At 36.6% G+C, this 24,123-nt stretch overlaps 1 pseudogene; it reads right to left on the bottom strand.

Moving 5' to 3' along the window:
• Window positions 1–1,088: 1,088 nt before the first annotated feature.
• Window positions 1,089–23,838, bottom strand: LOC143405706 (zinc finger CCHC-type and RNA-binding motif-containing protein 1-like; annotated as a pseudogene).
• Window positions 23,839–24,123: the final 285 nt, after the last annotated feature.

Genomic DNA, 24,123 nt, shown 5'->3' with positions numbered 1-24,123 from the left:
AAAAAAACAATCAAGTATCAAAAAAAACAAAACATCTTTTTTTATTGAAATACATTTTTGTTACAATAGATGATATAAAAACAAGACATCACTTTTTTAATGATATTCATATTCATATTCATCTCCAAATTCAGAAACAGAAGAACACAACTTTGGCAATAGTATGTGCTCAGCTATGCTGGAATAGTTAAACCCAAATGAATCCCAATATTATGGATAACTATAACTCAATAATAAACAATTCTTTTTTTTGAGATTAAATTTATTTGCAAACCCTCAAGTAATCCAATTGGATATGAATAAAGTTTTTAATATCAAGTTTTTAAATAAGTCATTTGAATATCTGCCTTTTCCCATGGGATAACAATAATATTACTATCATATTTTTCTTATTTTTATTACAATTAGTTCTTTACAAGATTATTATTAACATCCTGATTTTTAGTACAGGTCGAGAATTCCTTATCAAAAATGCTTGAACCCACAAGTATTTTGGAGTATTTATACATATATAATGAGATATTTTAGGGATGAGATCTAAGTCTAAACATGAAATTCATTGATGTTTCCTATATTTTTACACATAACCTGAAGGTAATTTTATACATTTTTATTTTAACAAATTTTTATTTTTTGCAGTAATGGGATTTGAGCCCAGAAGCTCTCTACCACTGAAACTATATTCCCTTTATATATTTTTTATCTTGAAAATAGAATTTTGCTATTGTTTAATTGTCCTGGAACTTGCGATCCTTCTCCCTCAGTCTCCCAAGTCACTGGGATTATAGGTGTTTGCCACCACACATGGCTTATATATGTATTTAATAAAGTGGAAGAAACAAAGTTTTATGGTATGGAATTTTCCACCTCAGGTGGCATATTGGTGCTCAAAGTTTTGGATTTGGGGGCATTTTGAATTATTTTGGACTTTTGAATGAAGATGCTCAACCTGTACTTTGCTAAGGCAAAAGAGAAACATGATGCTTTAAAATTATTTTTAAATTTCCTACGAACTATTTTATAGTACAAAACTATTTGATATTAAGTATTCTTATGTTCAAATACTAAAAGTAATCTTTACTTCCCAAATTAAGTTTATACTCCAAGATTTTATTTTTAAAATATTTACATAATAAATACAATTTTAATCACTAAGTTCTTCCTCATCACTGAAATATGTACTTTTCTTTAGCCTTGGGCGTCCTGAATCATCTGATGTTGAAGGACCCCCTGCACTGGGTTGCCATTTGTTTTGTTCTTCTTCAATTTTGGCTTGCTGAAATGCAATGGCCTGACTGAGACTGTCAAGAGCAGGATCTTCCCCTTCATCTTCACTTTCTTCTACTTCCTCAATTTCTTCTTCTGGTTCAGGAATTTTCTTTTTTTTTTCCTTTCTTCTTTGGAGGCTCCTGTTTTCCAAGCATATTTTTAGTACAGGCATAACTTAAGGGTCCACTTTCCCCACATTCATAACACTTAGATTTATCAAAGTAGTTTCGCCTCCTGATGAACTCCGCTGCTCTTCCATTGTCAATAGCAATGCTTGCCTTTATCACTCTACCAAACAACTGTTTGTTGTTTATTGCCCTTGTGCAGTTTTGTGCAGAGTCTTTATCCAAAAATAAAATAAATGCAACCCCTTTACTTTTCCTGGTATCATTGTCTATCATTATAGTAACCTTCACAACTTTGCCATACTTGGAAAATATCCATTATAAATCATTGTTTGTCAGGGAAAAGGGCAAGTTGGATACATACACTGTGCTCTTACTTGGAGCTAAGCCACACTCATTTCTTCAGGTGGGGCGAGCCTGGGAGACCAGAGGACCACCAGCCTGGGCTCGGCTGGGGCTCAACCCCCGAGTTTCCTCGCTGTGGGCAGTGGATTTGACATCACCTGTTCCTGCAGGGGTCAGAGGAAAATGATAATAAACAATTCTTAAAAAGAATATGTGCTCCATAAATGTCATTGAAAGACATCGTTTCCTTCTGTAGGTTGAGCATGTCTGCATAACTGACATAGTAGTGGAGGGAATGTGATCATTTGTTCTGTTTATCTGTTGATTCATCTAAGTGAGGGCAAGATTTAGGAGCATGATAGATTAAGCAACTTTTTTTAAAAGCATAAAACAGAAATACATTATTGTAAGAGGATTCTCAGTAACCCACACAACAGGTGACCTAATACTATGGACTTTAGAATTTTCCAATAAATTTTAAAACATTTTCAAAGTGCAAGAGGCATCTGATTAGACACCCCTAATAAACTTCTCAGGGAGCTTACTTTCAGCTTGGGCAGTAGTGAATCCAACCAAACCACCTCTGCTGCTTACACAGCTGGCAGTTCTCTAACACCAGCATGAAAGGCAGGCAGAGATCTATGTTTTTTGTAAGGGAATCAGTCAATTTTTCTGGGTTTTGAAATCCCAACTTATGAAGGACAAGAAGTCCCTTTTAAAAGCTCATTAATAAGTACATGGGGCTGATGTTAAATAACTACATTAGAAACTATCAAAAAAAAAAGACTGGATAAGAGGAAGAAGAAAAGTTGCACATTCTCTAATGTAAACTGTTTCAATATATAACCTCCTTGAAACATCAGAGACCCACCCACACAATCCTCAAACCTGGTTTTACATGACAGAAGGTGAAGGGACAAACAAGGGGAAAAATTCTGTCCCAGAGAAGCACAGTTCACACTCACCAGCATAAATGTAAAATAGGTGTCCACAACATTTCCTTGTATAGAGACTTTACTATAACCTGCTGCTAGAGCCAGGGTCATGAAAATGGATGAAAAACCAAAGATAAGGAGGGTAACGGTTATGACAAAGAAAGTCTCCGTCTGTGGCTTTGATCCTTAAAGAAAAGAAGGGATGAGTCCAGCTGGTGTGTACTTGTAAATATTTATTGTGCAAATATCGGATAATATTAAGCAAACAGTAAGAGAACAAAAATAATCATCCTCTGTCCTAACGCCCTGGGTCACCAATTGCATTATTTCCCTCCATATAACTGAGAGGAAGTATCACTAAGTCCTCATAGACAAATTGCCACATGGCTCTGTGATTGCGAATAGGGCTGTTAAGTTCTTAAAGTAGTTTATAATTATCATGAGCTAATGCTTTGTGTCATATGATCTGAAGATTTGGGGACAGTTGCAAAAACACTGATAGGAGTTCAGGGCTCCAGATTCCATGAATAATTCTTATCACATACATATATTTCTAAAATGGAAAGTCTAAGCTCTATTAATGATTCAAACTCTATAGTGGGTTGTTAAAGAAACTTTTGATGTGTGTGAATGTACGTGTTTGTGTGTGTGTTCGTATGTGTGTATCAGTGAAAATTATGGAAATGATAACTCAATGAGTCTGGGGTAAACCCAGAGTATAATTCACAAATGATATTGTCTACTTCATCAAACAAGTAATTTCATTAAATCAATAAACCCCAAAGTTATCATCTTTATCTATTTAGAAAAGTAAACAGGAAGAGAATATAAGTGTATAATGATTTCTTATCTCTATATATATGTCTCTACAGATATTAGAGGTAACACTTCCTATTGATATTTTATCTCTATATTGAAATATATACAGAGAGAGAGAAAAAAACGTAGAAAAAGGCAATAAATATCCTGGCTCCTCTAACACAGTTTCAAATAATTTTATAAATTTGGACCATATTTGTGTTAAAACACATAGCATCTGTATAATTTTATAAGTGGTGATAGGTAAATTTCTATTTTATAAGTCGTTTTAATAGTTCAGTTTGGAAAAGTCTAGAAAAGAGTGTCCACATTAACCAGCTATTTATAGAGAACCCAATAGACACATGCTTTCTCCCTTATAGATTGCTTTTCCATTTGGGGAACAAAATACATGTTTGCAAACAGAAGTTAACTTCTCCACATATCCAAAAGTAAAGACATATTCTCTTTGTTGTGTTACTTACCGGCCATGAAGTATAGTGTATAAATAAATATAAAACTTGTCAATATCATCTCGAGTAGTAAATCAAGCAAAAGACTTCCAAAGAAATAAGATGACACTCTGTAATACCCACTGATGAACTCATGTCTATAGAATAAAAACATACACCACACAGGCCATGTTAGTTTAAAAAGGCACAGTCCAGATAAGATGCTGTTTAGATACCTGCTGCCACCAGGTCTAACCCTGCAGCTGCCCACAAGCTCTGTGCTCATCCCCCCATGTCCTTCCCCATCGCAGGTGCATCCTCTCTGGGACATCAGCCCCATACTATGAACCTCTCTCATGGCAGCACCCTTTCTGCTTCCATCCCCTCTGGTCCCATATCACCCCTCCAGGAACACAGAGTCTGCATTTCCTCACTCTCCTCGGATCCTCTGCTTTTCCTCTGAGGTTAGCTCACTGGAAAGGGGTAATATTAGTGGTAATAGAGGCTTGGTAAAAGAGGCTTTTCTGGCTTGGCTTGGCACGCTGGTGCATGCCTGTAATCCTAGAGGCTCTAAAGGCTGAGACAGGAGGATTGCAAGTTTAAAGCAACCCTCAGCAAAAGAGAGGTGCTAAGCAACTCAGTGAGACTTTGTCTCTAAATAAAACACAAAATAGGCATGGGGATGTGGCTCAGTGGTCAAAAGCCTCTCAATTCAATCCCCAGTACCCCTTTCCTCCAAAAAGGAAGCTTTTCTTCTTCCCACCAGTGAATATGAAGGTGAAGTTGTTATACACAAGACAAAGAAAGTCTCCATCCATAGCTTTGATCCTTAAAGAAAAGAAGGGATGAGTACAGCTGGTGTAGCTCCCTGTGTACTTGTGAATATTAATTGTGCCAATATCAGTATAATATTAAGCAAACAGTAAGAGAACAAAAAAATCATCCTCTGTCCAACATAGATGAAGATCCCAAAACCTCTTTTCAAATCTATTCTGATGTTGAAGCAAGAAAATGATCATGCCTTTCAACAAGATACCCTTGTCAGATACCAAACCTTAATCTTTGCTATTCCTAATGCCTCTCTTTCCAAATTCCAAACTCTTTCACCACTACCTTCATTCCTTCCCTCTGTGGTGATCCCACTCCTGGGCATGTAGGCATGGGCAAATCTCCTCCATCTTTGAAAACTACAATAAACAAAACCATCCTGCTCTTTCCTGTAAGGCTGCCCTCTGGCTCTCTCCATTCTTTGATCTACTCAGGGCTGTGCTTGGCCACATACTTTGTAAACTTCATATCCCATCTCCAATTTGTTACTTAACACTTAAATATCTACCAAAGCTCCTGAATTTTCCTTGAGAGGGGCTTTATGACCTATTACTTTCTCAAAACCAAAGACAATTCTCAACGTTTTTATTCCTCACTTTCTCTGCAAAATGGGGACTTGCTGACCACACCCAAACCTTGATATTTTTTTCCCTTAGTAGCAGACCTCATATGCTCTTGGTTTTCCACTCCATTGAAGACTGCTTTTCTCAAATAATGTTGGTAAACTATATATACTTCAAAAGCTTTTGATGTACAAGATAAATAGACAGAATTTAAATATGACAATTTTAAACATAAGATATGGGAAAGAAATGAGAAGAAAATAAATTTTCCAGTTATCCCCATTATGAAATCCTTGGCCCAATTCTGGATGTGAGCAGTTTGCCCACCAGGCTGCAATGCCCCTTCCCTAAACAGAGTCCAACTCACACAAACCGCTTCTTCTTGATCGTGAAGAGATCCACTGCCAATGTTCTTCTGTGACACAGGTAGACCATCAGGAAGAAGAGCATCAGTGCTCTGTCAAGAGAAAATGGGAATAAAAGCAGCTCAGTCAAATCAGAGCTCTTAGGGTGGTTTTGTCCCTCAGAACTCCTTCCAGAATTAATGTAAAATCAAAGACTTTTTTTTTACAAAGTGGAACTTTTCCATTTAAACAGACAGGAAAGCATCAGCCCATCAGGGCTCTCCCTGAGTGTCCTCAGTGGTGCCCTGGTTACTCCACACTATAGTACATATTGAAATTTCTGTGTGGACTGCTGTGCACTGACTTGTATTCACTAAAATTCATATGATAAAGAAATAACCTCCAATGCAATAGTACCGAGAGGTACATATTTAAATTTTATGTATTTATTTATTTTGTAAGGAAATGACAGTGGAATGCATTACAATTCATATTACACATATAGACCACAATTTTTCATACCTCTGGTTGTATATGAAGTATGTTCACACCAACCCGTATCTTCATACATGTACTTTGGATAATGATGTCCATCAAATTCACCATCATTTCTAACCCTATGTCCCTTCCTTTCTCCTCCCACCCCTCTGCCCTATTTAGAGTTCATCTATTCCTCCCATTCTCCCATCCCTACCCAACTATGAGTCAGTTACCTTATGTCAGAGAAAACATTTGGCACTTGTTTTTTGAGATTGGTAACTTAAGTAATGAGGTTTAGGCAAGGTCATGAGAGTGGAGCCCCCATGATGGGACCAGTGCCCTGGTAAGGGCAAGAAACCCCAAAAACTCTATGCCATGAGAGATGCAGGGTGAAGGCGCCATCTATAGGCAGAGCGGGACCCTCCCAGGAGCCTACTGCTGGAAGTGAGTTCTGAACCCAAACTCCCAGACTCTACAAATAAAACAAAACAAAGCTTTGTCCTGTAAGTCCCCAAGTCTGGTGCATTGCTATGACAGCCTGTGCTAACACTTAGGTTATAAAATACTTTCACCTTGAATTTAACTCACAAAAATCCTGAGTATCATTGCTAATGTATGAAGAGAAACTTTAAGTTAAATAGAGCTCCAAAGGGTTAAGGTATTCAATTCAATTTGGTTTTGAAGTGAAGTAACAAAAGAGTAAAGGCATGTGGAAAGAAAATGCCAGAACTACACAAGACCACCAGAAAGCCTGGACACCATCCTTGATTTGGAACAACCACCTTCCTATGGGGTTTCCAAAGTGATAAAAAAATCAAACTGATATTTATTCATAATAAAAATCAATTTGATCACCTGTGTGAAGACTATTAATATGTATATCAATAAAATAATTGAGGGTTAGCAAGAAAAGTGTTCAGCTAGTTTATATTTCAAGTGAAATAAGGATTTCATGGGAGTTTGTCAACATCCTTAAAACATGGGCTTCCCTGCCTAATCAGACAACTAAACTGATATTACTATAAACATGTAAAGAGAGGATATATGTACATCATTTAAATTACTTAAAAACAAGAGAAAGTTTTTCAAATGTAAACACAAGTGAACAATTCCAACTGCCTTAAAGAGTTTATAGAAAACTTTTTATTCATGCACATGAGAAGGTTTATTTGAAACCTATACATCATCATGCTTTCCCAGCCTATATCTATGTTATAAAAACAGCTATCCTCCCTACAAGCAGTAAGCACACTTTACTTCATTCAGATGTGTGTGTGAATGTGTACTTTCAATTTAAATAAACACTCTACATCACTTCAAATCACCCACTTAAGTCCATCCTTTTCCACAACAGCCTCTCATCAACAGAAAATTATGGTGCAGCCTGGCTTCTCTAGACAGATATTTATCACACCTAAGAAATGAAGAACTAAGAGGGCAGGCTGTTTTAAATATGAAAGTTCATCAATAATTAAAAAGAATGGAAGAGACAAACAGCCAAATAAGTTTTAGTACCTAGTAAACCTAGTATCAAGCTAAAGGTCCATGGGGAAACAACGGAATAGAAGAAAAATTCAATTAAATTTTTTCTCACATTTAACAATACAGTAATATTCATAATTCTGAAAAAGAAAACAGTAAAAACCCTTCTAAGACAGAAGATGATTTACGTCATAATAAACAGGTTTTTATTATGAAAAATGTTTAATGCACTCAATGCTTTTTAAGGGGGCAATTCATGTGCCATGTATAAATACAGATCAGATTTATTTTTATTTATAAATTGACAAACTATACTCAAACATTCGTGGGGCACAAAGTGAAGTTATCCTTCAAGAATACGATGCTAGTTGGGTATGGTGGCTTATACCTGTATTCTCAGGCACTCAGGAGGCTGCATTAGGAGGATTACAAGTTCAAGGCCAACCTCAGCTATTTAGGGAGGCTCAAATCAACTTAATGAGACTCTGTCTCACAAAATGAAAAGGACTGAGAAAAAAACATCCCTAGAGAGTAAACTGTCAAAGAATAATAAAATGAATCTATTATGGAGATCCATTGCTTTTAAAGTTCATATACTTTAATTTTCATCATTTTTATGGTGAGAACATTTGGAGTTTATGCTCAGCAATTTTGAATTCTACACTATTATGTACTGCATTCACCACCCTGTTCAATGTATCTCAATAGAAAGAAGATCCTATTCTTCCTGCCTTCCTAAGATTTGTACCTTTGACCTTCACATACTCCATTCTGGCATACACCATTCTACTCTGTCTTTAAAAGACTAAAAGTGTCAGAATTTACATATAAGCAAAGAACATGTGGCTTTTGTCTTTCTCAGTCTGGATCACTTTACATAGCATAACGTTCTCAATTTCGTCTATGGTGTCACAAATTGTAAAACTCCTTTCCTGTGGCTGAACAGCATTCTCTGGGGCATTCACCCATTTTCCTTATCTGTTTGTTAGCTGACAGACTCTTAGATTGATGTCCAAATTGACTGTTGTGCACAGGACTACAATGAACACGGGAGCGCAGATCCCTCTTCAACTAATTGACTTCAAATATTTTGTGTGAACACCCTGAAGTGGGATTAATAGATCCTTTAAAAAAAATCATTTTCCTAATTTGTTTAGCTGTCAAAACAACACATTAAGGCCCTAAAGTCAAAGTGGCTCATGCTCTACACAGGATTCAAACCCAGTTCCTCAGTTACATAGGTAAGAGGAATTGCTAAGACACCACTTGATTCCAAGAATAGTCCTAAACCAGTGGCCTTCACAGCAATGTCAAATGAAGGATGGATATTCCTGCCCAAAGAAAGTTCTAACCCCGTGGTTCCAGAGAAGAAGCTGAGACTTCATTTTCTTACCCAAACAGTCATCACTAATCACCTGATCATCCAAAGCAGAGGTAGATGAGCCACACACAGAGGCTACTCTCACATAGTCCAAATATTCTAAATAAAAGTAGCTAATGATAGTAAAAAATGCAAATTAAAATAAGGTTAATGTCCAATTTCTCCAGAAAACATCTGAAGAAATGACTACACTCATGAATTTCTCTGAAGTTTTTGACGAAAAGCTGTGGTGGTCAGCTTTTCACTTCTTTCAAACTGCAGTTGATGACAGATTCCTCAATACAGTCTTCTTGCTGCACCGTATACAGGTTTCATGGACTCAAAACCCTGTGATTCTGCTGAGCTTTGTTAAGAAATAGCATGTACACAGGGCACAGACACTAACAGTTGTAAAAAAACAAATCCAGAGATCTCTTCCTGAAGAAGGTAAAAAAGTGACTTAACTCTGGAAAACAGCTGTAATAGTCATCTTTTTGTAAGAAAACACCATATACTTCAACAAAAAGGAAAATTCACTTTAATAAATAAATTTAAAGAAAGAATTTTTATGGTTATTTTTCATTTAAAAACAATTTGCCTGTATCCAGAGTTCACTTCAGGCTTTTGGTATGCATCTTGCTTCTCAAACACAGGAGGCTTTTTAAAAAACTGAAATCTCTTCCTTTTCTTTTTCTTAGGCTTTTCCTTTCCTTTTCTTTAGTCTTTTCCTTTCCTCCTTCCCTACCTGTGGGGATCAAGATTAACACTGTTTCTCCCCCAGGACAGTTGTCATGTCCTTCAATTCTTGGGTTCAATTCCCAGTACAAAAACAAAAACAAAATAAAACAACAAACAAAACACCATCTCATTATTTGGATCAGGATCATCATCTGGGACAAAGATCAAGCTCCACTGTTCTCAACAGGAAAATGGGGATGAGACCACTCACTCCTCTGACCCTTGGGAGTTAACATTAGCCATAGCTGTCAAACATGAAGCTCAGTGCCTAGTGAGAAGTGTTTCTGTATATATGAATTGTGATGAGAACCATGAATTCTGGAATGTTGAGAATCTATGTTTAGAACATGAGCCAGCTGTTTAAAATGACACCTAGGAATAAGAGTTTTAAGGGCACATTATGACTGAAACTATAAAGGAGCAGAACACTAATGTAAGTGCTTTCCATGCAGACTTAGGAACAACTGACTCCCATCCATAAATCTTAAACTCCCAAGTCATGCAAACACCAAAATTGAGGAAACTCACAAACCACCAAAGAAAACACAGCAAAAGTATATTTGATAATCAAAAACATCTCAGCATAAAAGGCATTATGAACTGAGTGCAAAAAAACCCCACAAAATGGAATAAAGTATTTGTAAATCATATATCTGAAAATGAATGAATAACCCATAACTATAAAGAATTCCAATCATCATCAACAACAAAACATCCCAAAACCAAAGAATGCAACTTAAAAATTGGCAAAGGAATAAAAACAAACATCTCTCCAAAGATCATGTGGATCTCTGTTATTTGAAAACAAAGTAAGTTTTTGTGAGAATGAGAAGATATTGTAACTTTATGTGTTGCTGTTAAGAATGTAAAATGCAGTAGGAGAGGCTTTGGCAGGTATTCAAAAAATTACCACATGACCCAGCAATTCCACTGCTGGGTATCTGCCCCAAATGACTGTTGAAAGAAAGATTCAGACAAGTGTGTGCCCACCCATAGCAACATGACTACAATAGTTCAAAGGTGTAAGCAACCCTGATTTTCAGCAATGGATGAGTGGATAAATAAAATGTAGTTTCTACACATATATTATTTAGCTTTAAAAAAAGAATATAACACATGCTACAACTGGAAGAAACTTAAGGACTTTATGCTGAGGAAAATAAGTCAGTCATGAAAAGACAAGTATTGTATGACTTCACATTGATAAGTTTCCTAGAATGGCCACATTCAGAGACAGAAAGTTGCAGATGGTTGCAGAGGTGGCAATGATGAGTATTGGTAGTTACTCTGAGGTGGGTTGAAGATTGCACCTGAGAAGATAAAGAAATGGTCAGCAGTTGGATGGTGTTGACAGGTGACAACATAAATGGACATTTTGGCACTAAACTGTGCACTTCAAAATGGTTAGGATATGTCCATGATGTGTAATTTACACACGTACATACAAATGTGAAACCGAAAATTAACACTTCCATTCACGTTTCAATACACTATCTGATTCTACCCCATAATAAAACAGCAATGTTTACCCTGTATTTTCATAAATTCAAATTCTGAATGGATTTTCATTAGTTTCATCAAAGTAAGAGCATTTTCCCAAAACTGAGATTCAAATTTACTTACCTATTTCGGATTTCAGTACAATCATCTCTCAGCAAAAGGATAATGGTGCCTGTAACCAGTCCCAAAACCATTGTGACAATTATCTTTTCAAAGAGAAAAATGAAAATTAGAAAGAAAAAATTTCAATTACAGGTAAAACTTTTTATTACCTAATCAAATCTCTCCACTGAAATACACACTTTAAATGGATTGGCCAGAGTCACTGGGGAATTATCAGACAGTGGTTATTATTACAACATTTTCTAAATTAAATTCAGAATGTCAGGATTCTGTGTTTTGGGTACTGACAGGACAAGAGAGCAGATGACCTGATGAGATAAGTTTCTTCCCTGTGTCTACCAATCTCTGTCCACAGATACCATACAGGGTAGCTGTGTGAGGAAGGCATATGAGGGAGATGTTTTGGGAACAAAATAAGAATGCTGACTTAAACTAAAATTTCAACTTTCATGCCAGTGAACGTGTACAGCTTTAAACTTCAAGAGATTCAAATTAAAACAAGATGACTTCACTCTAATTGTGAGAAATAAAGGAAATTTGAGGGCTGTAGATGTAGCTAAGCAAAAGACTGTTGCCTACCATGTGCCAGACCTGGGGTTTGATCCCCATCACTGCAATGGAAAGAAATACATAAAATTTTAATGTCACATCCAAATTCTAAGAATGGAATTTTGAATGATAAGGAAGAAGTGGAATGCACCTAGCTAACATGTGGGGAATCCCAAACTACACAGGAAAAGTGCATTGTCACTGTCACCAAAGTACTTGGCCAGATGGGGTTACCCAAATCCTCCCATTACCATCTCTGCTCATATTTCTGGTCTTTCATTCCCAGCCAATGAGGCTTACAGATAACTTGAAACACCTGAGCTGCCAATTCTTTGCCTTTCCCACCCATCTTCACCTACTCAGTCTATATACCTCCCAGAGAAAATGGAACAATGTTACATTTCCTCTTAGAATAAAAACTCTTTTAAAGGTGCTTAAGTTGGCAAAAGATCAGGGTTACATGAAGACATATTTTATGTAAAGAATTCTTATAATTATGTGAGTTAAATATAATAATACAGGAGATAGGAATGTAAAGAAAACTAAATACCTACCAGTTATCTTGCAATAATCAAAGTTTAAGAAAAAATCTCAATATTACAACAGTATCAAGCCATGAACTAATTTGTAAATGGCAAAAATGCAGGCAACATGCAAAGAAAAGAACAAAAAAGAATTATTTGTGAAGACCAGACTCTGGAAAGAAGATTAGTGAAATGTTTCACCTATGAAATGTCCTTTGCTAATAATACAGAAATTTGGGGTGAAGGTAGGAATCCATTCCTCTGCTATAGCCCCCAAGACCCTCAGAATCTGCTCTTTATTACTAATCAAGTTTCCAAAATCTATGCTAATGGCTCTACCAACATGCAGCATGCACATATAAGCAAGAGTCTATGCTTTCCCATTGTATAACTGTCAAGATATTCGGACTTCAAATTAGACACTCTGCATCCTTCATTTCTCTTGCATTCACTCTTCATTTCTTTCACTGACTGAATATTATCATTTGGATATTCCTTAGTGATTTTTAGCCAGTTTTCAAATATAATGACAAAATGATGAATCCATGATCATTCCATGCTTTTAAGAAGCTCACATGTGTTGTATCTTCTTGCATGAATAAAAACAAAGCCATTGAGTAAACTGAATATTTCACAACAGAGTAGATGAACGTAACTATGAGCTTTTTGTATATGTACAAATGGTCTCTGTTCAAAACAGATCAAGATGAGAAATTCTTCAACTATGTCATTCTCCCTTTTTCCAGAAGTATTTAAACAACACATCTCAAGGTATGGATTGATGGATATTTGTAGCTTGCACTAAAAAAATTAAAAATTGAATGCATAATATTTAGCAAGAAGACTGAAGCCGGTGGTATTACTATTCCAGACCTTAAACTATACAGGTAGACAGAATAGAGGACACAGAGACAAACCCACATAATTATAGCTATCTCATATTAGACAAAGGTGCCAAACACTTATATTGGAGAAAAGATAGCCTCTTCAACAAATGGTGCTGGGAAAACTGGAACTCCACATGTAACACAATGAAATTAAACCCCTATCTCTCACCATGCACAAAACTCAAAGTGGATCAAGGACCTCGGAATTAAACCAGAGACCTTGTGTCTATTGGAAGAAAAACCAGGCCACATCTTCATTATGTTGTATTAGGCCCCAACTTTCTTAATAAGACTCCTATAGCACAAGAATTAAAACCACAAATCAATTATTGGGATGGATTCAAGCTAAAAAGCTTCTTCTCAGCAAAAAAAAAAAAAAAAAATCAGTGAGGTGAATAGAGAGCCTACAGAATCGGAGCAAATATTTACCACAAGCACATCAGATAGAACACTAACTCTAGGATATATAAAGCACTCAAAATCTTAACACCAAAAAAATAAATAAATAATCCAATCAATAAGTGAGCCAAGGACTTCTCAAAAGAGGGTATACAATCAATCAACAAATATATGAAAAAATATTCATCATCACTAGCAATTAGAAAAATGCAAATCAAACTACTCTAAGATTTCCACTCACTCCAGTCAGAATGGCAACTATTAAGAATACAAACAACAGTAAGTCTTGGTGAGGATGTGGGGAAAAAGGCACACTCGTACATTGGGACCTCAAATTTATGCAGCCAATATGGAAAGCAGTTTAGAGACTCCTTGGAAAACTTGGAATGTAACTACCATTTGACCCAGCTGTTCCACTCTTCTGTTTATACCCAAAGGACCTAGAAACAGCATACTACATAACCACATCAATGTTTATAGCACCACAATTCATAATAGCTAAATTGTGGAGCCAACCAGATGCCCTTCAGTAGATGAATGGATACGGAAACTTTGGTATATATACACAGTGGAACATTATTCAGCACTAAAAGAGACTAAAATCATGGCATTTGCAGGTAAATGGATGGAGTCAGAGAATACAATGCTAAGTGAAGTAAGCCAATCCCCAAAACCCAAAAGCTGAATGTATCCTTTGATATGAGGTTGCTGTCTCATAATGGCAATGGCACTCAGAGCATGGGAGGAATGGAGGAACTTTAGATAGGGGAAAGGGGCAGGGGAGGAAAGGAGGGGGTTTGGGGGTAGGAAAGATGGTGGAATGTGTTAGACATCATTACCCTAAGTACATGTATGAAGACACGAATGGTGTGAAAATATTTGGGTACAACCAGAGACTTTAAAAATTGTGTTCTATATGTGTAATATGAAATGAATTGCATTCTGGTATCATATATAACAAATTGGGATAAATAAATAATTTAATTTAAAAAATTGAATGCATAGTCAAATATTTAGTATGCAAATATAGACAATGAATCTCAGAGAGATTAAGGAGAATGTTTTCAAAGTAGACTTAAATGAACAATAAACCTTTTATTTTCAGATAATCCATTCATTCCTATACCTTCCCAACATATCTGGTTAAATGTCAAGTCTGAATCATGTCAACAAATAACTAGTTTGCAACAAAATACAAAAAATCAGGCAATAAATTAAGGAATGTCACCAGGAAAGCATTAGTTTTGATTTGAATTTTTTCTAATTGCTAGCGATAATGAATAATATTTTTTCATATATTTGTTGATTGATTGTATATCTTCTACATTTAAATAACTCCATTTCACAAAACTTACAAAAATGAAAATCATACAAGATTAAGGACTCAATGTCAGAGCCAGGCATGGTGGCACATGCCTGTACTCCTGGTGAATTGAGAGACTAAGACAAGAGGATGGCAAATTTAAAGCCAGCCTCAGAAATTTACCAAGGCCCTAATACGCATAGCATCACCCTGTCTTAAAAAAATGTGAAAAGGTGTGGGAATATGTCTCAGTGGTATAGCCCCCCACTGTTAAATCCTCAGTACCAAACAAAACAAAACAAAACAAAACCCCACTTATATCAAGGATCAGCAAACTATGGGCCAAAACCCAATAGTTTGGTTTTTCCATTTTTTTTTACTTGGGAGGTAAAAGGTCAAGAATAATATTTCTTTCAATATAAATTTCAAAATCAATGTCTTTAAATAAAGTTTCTTGGAATGCTGCAATGTTCATTTTCTCATATGTTAGCTGTGGCTGCTTTAATCATGAAATGCCAGAGTAGACTTTGTGAAACAAATGACATATGTGACCATGAAAGTCTAAAACAAATAACTTCTGAGGTTTTACCTAAATGGGTTTGCCTGCTCCTGAGCTAACATTTCAACATTTAAAATCCTGAACAAGAGTTGTTCCACTGAGCTCAGGGATCTACAAGGTTCTTCCCTTATGGTAGAGACTATTGCTTCCCTGAACATTGCTGGAATTACTTTTGGAGAACCGAGTTCAATAATGAGACAAGTAGGCTGAATGTGCTACCTGGAGGCTCTGGGCCTGCTGTTTGACTCTTAAGGAAGCCAAGGCTCAAAACACTCATAATCCTGATGTAAAAACACCTGTGTTCTAATAACATCTTGCCCAGAATACCATATGTTTCTTGGATAAGACACTTAAAAATCAGTTTTAGAGACAAGAAAAGCCTAATGAATAAATCACTCTGAAGAATCAGCTTATTATACTGCATCTTCCTGTTGAAAAATGGGCTGCCAAAGTTAATGCATCTAATTGGCCTGACATTTTTCCAAATGATGTCAAATTGATGATCTAAGAATAAAATATTGTCCTTGAACAATGGGACACAAAAGTGCTTGAGAGAAATGCCAAATCACATAGACTAAAGAAGTCTGAAACAATGAACATCATCACTGAAATGGGGATGCAGGCCCTCAGGTACAACTGGAGAGCAACAATACTTAAATATGAAAATGTGGTGCTTATGCTGAGAAGTCAATTAATTAAGCCAACAACATGCCATATCTTAATACACAGAAATGCAATGATTGACAATGAAAATGTCAATAAAATAATAACCAGCTAAATTGATTTCCCTACAAATGTTGGACAATAATAACCAGCTAAATTGATTTACCTCCAAATGTTGGACAAATTTACTGAAGGAACAGTGTTTTGTGTGACATAGGGATTAAGATTAACTAATAAATAGGCCAGAGATATAGTCCAAAAGCAGAGCACTTACCTAGCATGTGTGAAGTTCTGAGTTCAATCCTCAGTATTGCAACAAACAAACAAAATAAAATAAAAACCTGGAGGACTGAAAACACCTACCACAAAGTAGATCAAAAGGAGAAAAGAACACCATCATATCTTATTTAAGACAATGAACCCCACCATGAATATTCTTGTTGCATCTGGTTACTTCCTGTGCATAAACCACACGTACTTTGAGTTATCTATTGCTTTGCCAATATTAAAATCTCTCAATGAGGAGGTTCAGTCCTGAGGAATAGCATTCTGCCTACAGTCTCCTCCCTCAGACAGTGGACAGGAGAAACTACCTTCAGGAATATAAATGACACTGGGTTCCTTCAACACCTGATTTAATGGCAAATCAATCGTCTTCTCCCCATTTCAAGCCTTCTCTCTTCTTCATTTCTACGATTGCTCTCTTTCCTTCTGCATAGTTCATTCTACCATCTGACATAGTCTGTATTTTATTTATTCATCTATCATTTCCCCTCCCTCATATGGAAAAAAGGTCTACACAAGTAGAGATTTTTATGTTTACACATTTCATTCACTAGTGTAGTAGAGTCTCCAAATGGAACACATGATATTTCAATGTATCTTTGGAATTAATCAATAAATGACAATGGACAGCTCTCAGCAAATTCCATATGTGGTTGATGTTATCTGTCTGAGCATTTTTAATAAATAAAATTTTGACTAACATTATCCATTATAGTGTATATATATATCATCAACATTTTTGAGTTATATAGTACAGAAGCCACTTAAAGAGCTTTACATGAGTAAAAACTCAATTGCTTTTTACCTGTTGTGTTTCTCAACTTTTATCACTGTGACAAAAATAAAAAATTAAAATACCAAGAAAGAACATGTTATGGTTGGACATTAGGTGTCCCCCCAAAGCTCCTATGATAATACAGGAAAATTCACAGGTGAATGATTGAATTGTGTAATCTAATTTGTCTGTCCTAGTTTGAATGGATTGACTGTGCAGTAACTGCAGGCAGGTGGGCTGTGGCTAAAAGAGATGAGTCACTCAAAGTAAAGCAGAGGGTGCCCTGAAAGCATTGTTCTTCCTGCAGCCCTGCTCCCTCTCTCTGCTTCTTGACCCCATCATGAGCTGGACAGCATTTTATGCTGAGCCCTTCCTCCATAATGTGCTGCCTTATCATGGGCCCAGAACAATACAGTCACTTCTCTATGAATTGAAACTTCTGAAGCCATGATCCCCAAATAAATGTTTTTTTTTCTCTAAGTTGTTTTTGTCAGGATACTGGTCACAGCAACATGAAAACCAAGTATGAGAGAAATTTTATTTTGACTCACAGTTTTAGACATGTCAGTTCAGATTCTGCTGGTTTTTAAGAGTAAGGTGGGGCAAAACTTCAAGGCATGTGGGTGTGGAGGCTGAAAGCTGCTCATCTCATGGCAGTTTGGAAACAGAGCAAGGAAGATGTCAGGGACAACATAACCCTTCCAAGGCAGGCAACCTTGACCTACTTCCTCTCACTAGATCCTGATTGGTACAGTTTACATCACCTCCTATAATGTCATGAAATTATGAATCCATCAAAGGATTAGTCCATTGATGATGTCAAATGATACAGCCACTTCCAAAGAGCCCAACCTCTGAATATTGTTCCTTTGAAGACAAGCCTTAAACCATGAGTTTTGGGGGACCATTTATATCAAAGATAATACACTAGATTGATTGGCTGTTTCTAAATTCCAAACGGAGGGGGTGTGACAAATAAATGGAAGGATGGGTAGAAGAAAAAATAATCCTGCATAAGTCCATATTAGAAACAAATAGCTCTCACATGGGTATTTCACAGCATAATTGAAAGAATTTGTCACTTACCTCATTTATGCAAAGCTTTGGAATGAACGCTTGGTGAGGCTAATAAGCTGATGACCAAAGGAGGTAACATAAGGAATCTCCTTCCTGACCTCTTATTCTCACCTCTTATTCTCATTCCTTTTGAATTCATGCAGTTCAGTTTTTATGTCTTTGTAGAAAGTGAACTTGGCAAAATTATTAGCTAATTCTTTTATCTGTGAATCATCTGTCTTTGAAGGCATTTCAGTCTTGTTAGCTTTGGAATGGAAGAGGATAACAGGTCACAGATTGCTGCATAGAGTACTAACTCATTATAAACAAATTACTCCTGATTTCACAAGTTTTCTCTTGACCTTTTATTTGTACAACTCCTATATTTTGAAGCTTGAGTACAAAAAGGAATTAGCATGTACATTCACAAATAAAAATGCCCACAGCATTCACTGACAAAGTCTATTTGTTTATCACATTAATATGTAAATTCACAAGGTCATGTTTTCATGAATCACCTCTTTGCTAAACCTCTGGCAAAAAATGTGAAAATGTGAAAGGTTCACATACCTTCATGTTCTTCTGACTCTCTCTTTATTACACCATGAAAGAAGTCCAGGAATATTTCTGCAGGATTAGTGTAGAACTCACAGGGAAAACCTGCAAAATAAGACACCCCAAGAACTCAAGCTGATAGTCTTGGAAGGTAAAGAAGACATACATGCAGAGGATGCTGGAGATGAGGGGTAGGGAAGGCAGACTGAACAACTTTTTCCTCATCTTCTTGCTCTCTTCTGCCCTCTCTAATTTATCCTTTCCTCTTCTTTATTCAATCACATAACTTTTCAACAACTTTCTCGGGCAAAAAAAGAAATAAAACAAAAAAATGTATTCCAAACTATTCTTGGACTCTTTAGTACATCTTAAATTAGGTCTTACCTCTCATAAAAATTCAAAATCCAAGCAGCTATCAATATGCTCTACTGTGTATTAGTACTTCTTCAAAAATCTAAATGTAGATCCTAGAACGGATATTAATTTCTGGTGAACTGTGCTCTCTGAGTTCACCTAGAGAATACTGGAACAGCAGTAGCTATGTTAGCAGATGTTGCTTTGCAACCTACTAAATTTAGAGTTTCAAATGATCATCTCTCAAGCTGCCATAATTCCAAATAGACATCAAATTCTCAGAAAAGCATTATTGAGAGAACATGACCAGCACAGCAAACCTGACCTCTCACCTCAACATCTAAATTTGGCCTGAGCTCTGACTCTTTAGTTCATATTCCCTGGATTCCCAACTCACATGTGTTTGATGTTTTTTTAAGTGACAGATATTTAATAAAAACAAATTAAGAAGGAATGCTTATTTACAACTTCATTTGGGGTCATGGATAAACATCTATCATCATATCCACATATCCCTGAAGTGAAACAGATAGGTAAACCATTAAAGAAATCAGAGTACTCAGTCTGAAATAGAAAGAACCAGACAGACCAAAAATTTTGGCCCATTATATCAGTTTCAGGGAAAACCATTCAATACTTAAATATTTAATTTAATGTTTCTAAGAAACATTTCCATGAGCCCTGAAGAAGGCAGAGCAAGATTATGTGTCAGGGGAAACACTGCAATATCACAATCTGTTACATGTTTAAAAAGGCAATAGTTTGGAACTTTTCAAAAGAATTCAACTGACAGAATACTAAGTGTGAGTCCAACATGTTAATTACTGAACTTTCAGGGAAAGGTCAACATAACTGAAAAGGAGAAAACAGTCCCATGAACACACACACACACACACACACACACACACACACACACACACACCATGCATAGTCAAATAAGACAGGAAAAGGGGAGAGGCCTGAAAAACAAGCAAATGCTGCAAAATGAAAAAATATTCTGGCATTGAACTGACCAAAGATGTTTTAGAGTGGAGTCACCCCAGTTAAGCCTATGCAAGATCAAAGAGCATTCCCATAGCACTCCTAGGGACTCCTCTGCTTTGCCAGGAGTCTATGAATGAAGGATCTAGGGTTTAAAATGTTTAACCACACCTGCAGACTCAAAGTACTCTAAAGTTCTTTGGGCAGGACCGTGATGCATTAGTTCTCCTGAGGCCAGTATGGTAAGGCTGTCAAACAGCTGGAAGATCGAATAGCGAGGCAGATTGATGGAGAAGATGATCGTGCATCCCTGCTCAGAAATCCTAAGTGAAAAAGGAAAATAATAAATTATTAATCATCTGAACCTTGCTGGTACGGTGATGTGCGACTATAATCCCAGTGGCTCAGGCGGCTGAGACAGGAGGATCAAAGTTCAAAGCCAGCCACAGAAAAAGCAGGCACTATGCACTCAGTGAGACCCTGTCTTTATAAAAATACAAAATAGGACTGGGGTAATGGCTTAGTGGTCAAGTGTCCCTGAGTTCAATCCCCCGTATCCCCCATCCAAAATATCTGAACCTTGCAATATTTTGTAAAATAGCTATTTCTTCCAGTAGAGCTTTTTCTCTCAGTTCAACTTGATTTTCTATTACAAATTTCTTATCTCAACTCATTACATACATGGTAGTTGAGAATATTTAAATTCAATGCTTTTATTAAAAGACTAAAGAATCTTAAAGTTATTGCTTTAGCAGTCTATAATTGACTAAAAATTGGTGAAAATGCAGTTTCCTAGAGAGTTTTATGAGACAGTGAATTCAGAGAAATTGGTATACAATCTCTGGTGGTTGGAATAGAGAGTCCATATTATTAACAAGTATCTTAGATTATCTTTGAGTATACTCAATTTGAAACTAGTTATCAATGAAGTATTAAAAGGATGGTCATATACAAATTTTCATTGATCTTTTAAGTATCCTGGCTCTTTAGTAATTGCTTTTCATCCTACCTTGAATATATTAATACTGTTAAGCACTTTGAATATTATTTAGCATTAGCTATATGTTTTAGAGATAAATTGAGTTTCCACAATGTTTTCACAAGGCTATTATAATATTAGCATTTTCTTCTTTTGACATATAAAGTTCAAAGGTAAAGTAACTAACCAATGGCTCACAGTTACTAAATGGCAAGGCTGGAATCTGAGTCTGGTTTGATTTTACGGTAGAAACATTTCTCACCTACCTGTTATAGGAATTATTACTTATGGGTATAAGAAACAAAGGCAAAAAAAAAAACTTTCCCAAACTGTTTTGTAAATATTTTATGAGGAGAATCACTTCAATTTAAGAATTTGACAAGCACCTAGTATATCTAATATATCCAAAGATGATCTTCCTCAAAGAGAAACAAGAGATAAGATCTATAATTTCAATATGATTGGATTTGAAGAAGTTAATGGCTCCTTGTAAACAAAAAAGGGAAAGTGATAACCCATTCTGGAGGTAATAAAAGTAGAATATCCAAATTCCCAATGATAGTGAGCTAAGAAAAGAGATACAAGGTGAACAAAGTGTGAAGGGAACAGGTCTAAAATTCAGAACTATAAGAAGTGTTTCTGTGTAACACAACAAGCAGTGTCTATGTGTGTGCTTGTGTTGCTGTTGTTTTGGGTGAAGAAGATAACTAATAGAGAGGACCAAACAGGACCATGTTGAACCCTTCCAAAAGAAACTGGAAATTAAGTCAACACAATAAGAAGCTGAGAAAGGACTGGAAGATGGACATGGGATACCTGAGAGTTCTAACACTCAAAGTGGGGCCTGAGGACTGAATCAGTGTCAGTAATTCCTTAAAACTACTGTAGAGAACTTTGATTCCTTCCAGGAACCTAGAGAAACAGGATCTGCATTTCAACAAGTCCCCAGGTGATGAGTATGCTCAGCAGTGCTCGGGAAGGACTGACCAAAGCTCTGGGCATGAGGAAAGAGGACTGTGTGCTAAGCAGAGCAATCCACAAAGAAAGTGTCTGTGAATAAAAATATCCTACATATGTTCTGTAATGGGGCCTGAACTCCAGACCCATATCTTTGCATCTTCACTTATATGTGTAAATGACATCTTAAACTTAAGAACTTTAAATCCATACATATCTTCAATTCTTGTTGTTTCCTCTCTTGTAGCATAGAGACTTGCTCAAAGAGTCATGGGTATCAGAGGAAGCAAGGTTGTGACAGAAGGGAGGCCTTGAAAGTAGTGTGATTGGCAGCTTAAAACAATGGGACAGAGGAGTTCCTAGAGGTGGTGGACAAAGGGAGAGACCATAGCTACCAGGAGATTGGCTTCCTTAAACAAATAAATTACTGCATAAGAAAGTAAGTACATATTTTGAGATAATGGGAGTTGAATATCTCCATGTCTGAAGTCACTTACAAATGTGAAAATAGCAAAGACTAAAAGTGAGACAGAGGTGTCAGATTGGCATCAGAAATGTTGTTATGAGTTCCTGGCCTTTTCAATGTATTCAATAACAGAAATAGCAATAAATATAGATATATCTCTGCTCATGCATGTATTTTTAGGAAGCATCTATGTATACATATATGTGCACCACAATTAGATGATAAAGGCTCTGTAGGTTGCATGCCCAGGTGTGTTTCACCGAGAACTCAGCATCCTTTCATGCCTGAGTCAGCTCATACAACATGCACTGGCATAACCCTGTAGTGTGACACACCATTCATTTTCAGATTGAAAAAACACAGGAAAAATATATTTCTGTAGAGGATACCAAAAAGGCAGGAAACAGAGACAGTAGGGAGAGCTGGGGAAGTCTGAGTAGCCCTGATTGGATATTGGCAAACCAATATCTGTGGCGTGAACTGTGGAGTGCAGATGATGGCATGTCCTCCCTGATTGGAGGTTGCAGTAGCACATGATGGCAGAAAAGTCTGTGTAAGAAACAGCAGAGAAGAAAGCAGGGGCTGCATATGGAATGACATGTAACACAGGGGAATCCAGGTGAGAAGAGTAGGATTTCATCTGTATTGTTCTTAGATACTTTTTGTCAGTTTCAAATATGTTTATATTTTTAAAGATGATGTATAAATCTCAACTATTGAAAATTTTCCTATAAACATCTCTTCCCCACTTTCTTCCTTCCTTCTTTCCTTTCTTTCTTTTTTTTGTGGGGGAAGGGGGCAGAGATTGAGGATAGGGGCACTCAACCACTGAGCCACATCCCCAGTCCTATTTTGTATTTTATTTAGAGACAAAATCTCACTGAGTGCTTGGAGTCTTGCTTTTGCTGATGCTGGATTTTAAGGTGTGATCCTCCTGTCTCAGCCTCCAGAGCTGCTAGGATTATAGGTGTGTAGCACCCCACCTGGCCATTTTTCTTTCTTGATAAAGGAAATCCCATTTATTTAATTTCATTCTTCCACTTCTTCAAGCCCCAAATCTCAGCAGTCATTGTCTTAATCCTCCCATCCCAGGTGCAAATACTGACCTGATCCTATTGGTTCCCTTGAAAACAGAAACCACCTTCTGCTCACCAGGACCATTCTGGTTGAAGCTCAGCAGCTTCTTCACCGAGTCTTCTCGCATCCTTGCATAACTGCGCAGTCTTCCCCACAGCCATTACTGTGCTCTAAAACTCTCAAAATATCACTATGTCCCCTAATGACAGGAGAAGCCATACTTCTTTGATACTCTATGAGATCCATGAAATCTGCCATCAGTCCAACTTCACCTCACATGATAAACACATTTCATAGGCTGAACTGTGTTCTCCCCAAACTCAGATGTTGAAGTCCTATTCCCCAGTGCCTCAGAATGTAACCACATTGGACCTAGCACCATCAAGGTGGTCTTTAAGTTTAAATAAGATCA

Source organism: Callospermophilus lateralis, chromosome 8 (genome assembly GCF_048772815.1).
Source record: "Callospermophilus lateralis isolate mCalLat2 chromosome 8, mCalLat2.hap1, whole genome shotgun sequence".
NCBI classification, from domain to species: Eukaryota; Metazoa; Chordata; class Mammalia; order Rodentia; family Sciuridae; genus Callospermophilus; species Callospermophilus lateralis.
The sequence above is the reverse complement of the archived record's forward strand: the minus strand, read 5'-3'. Positions and strand labels throughout refer to the sequence as shown.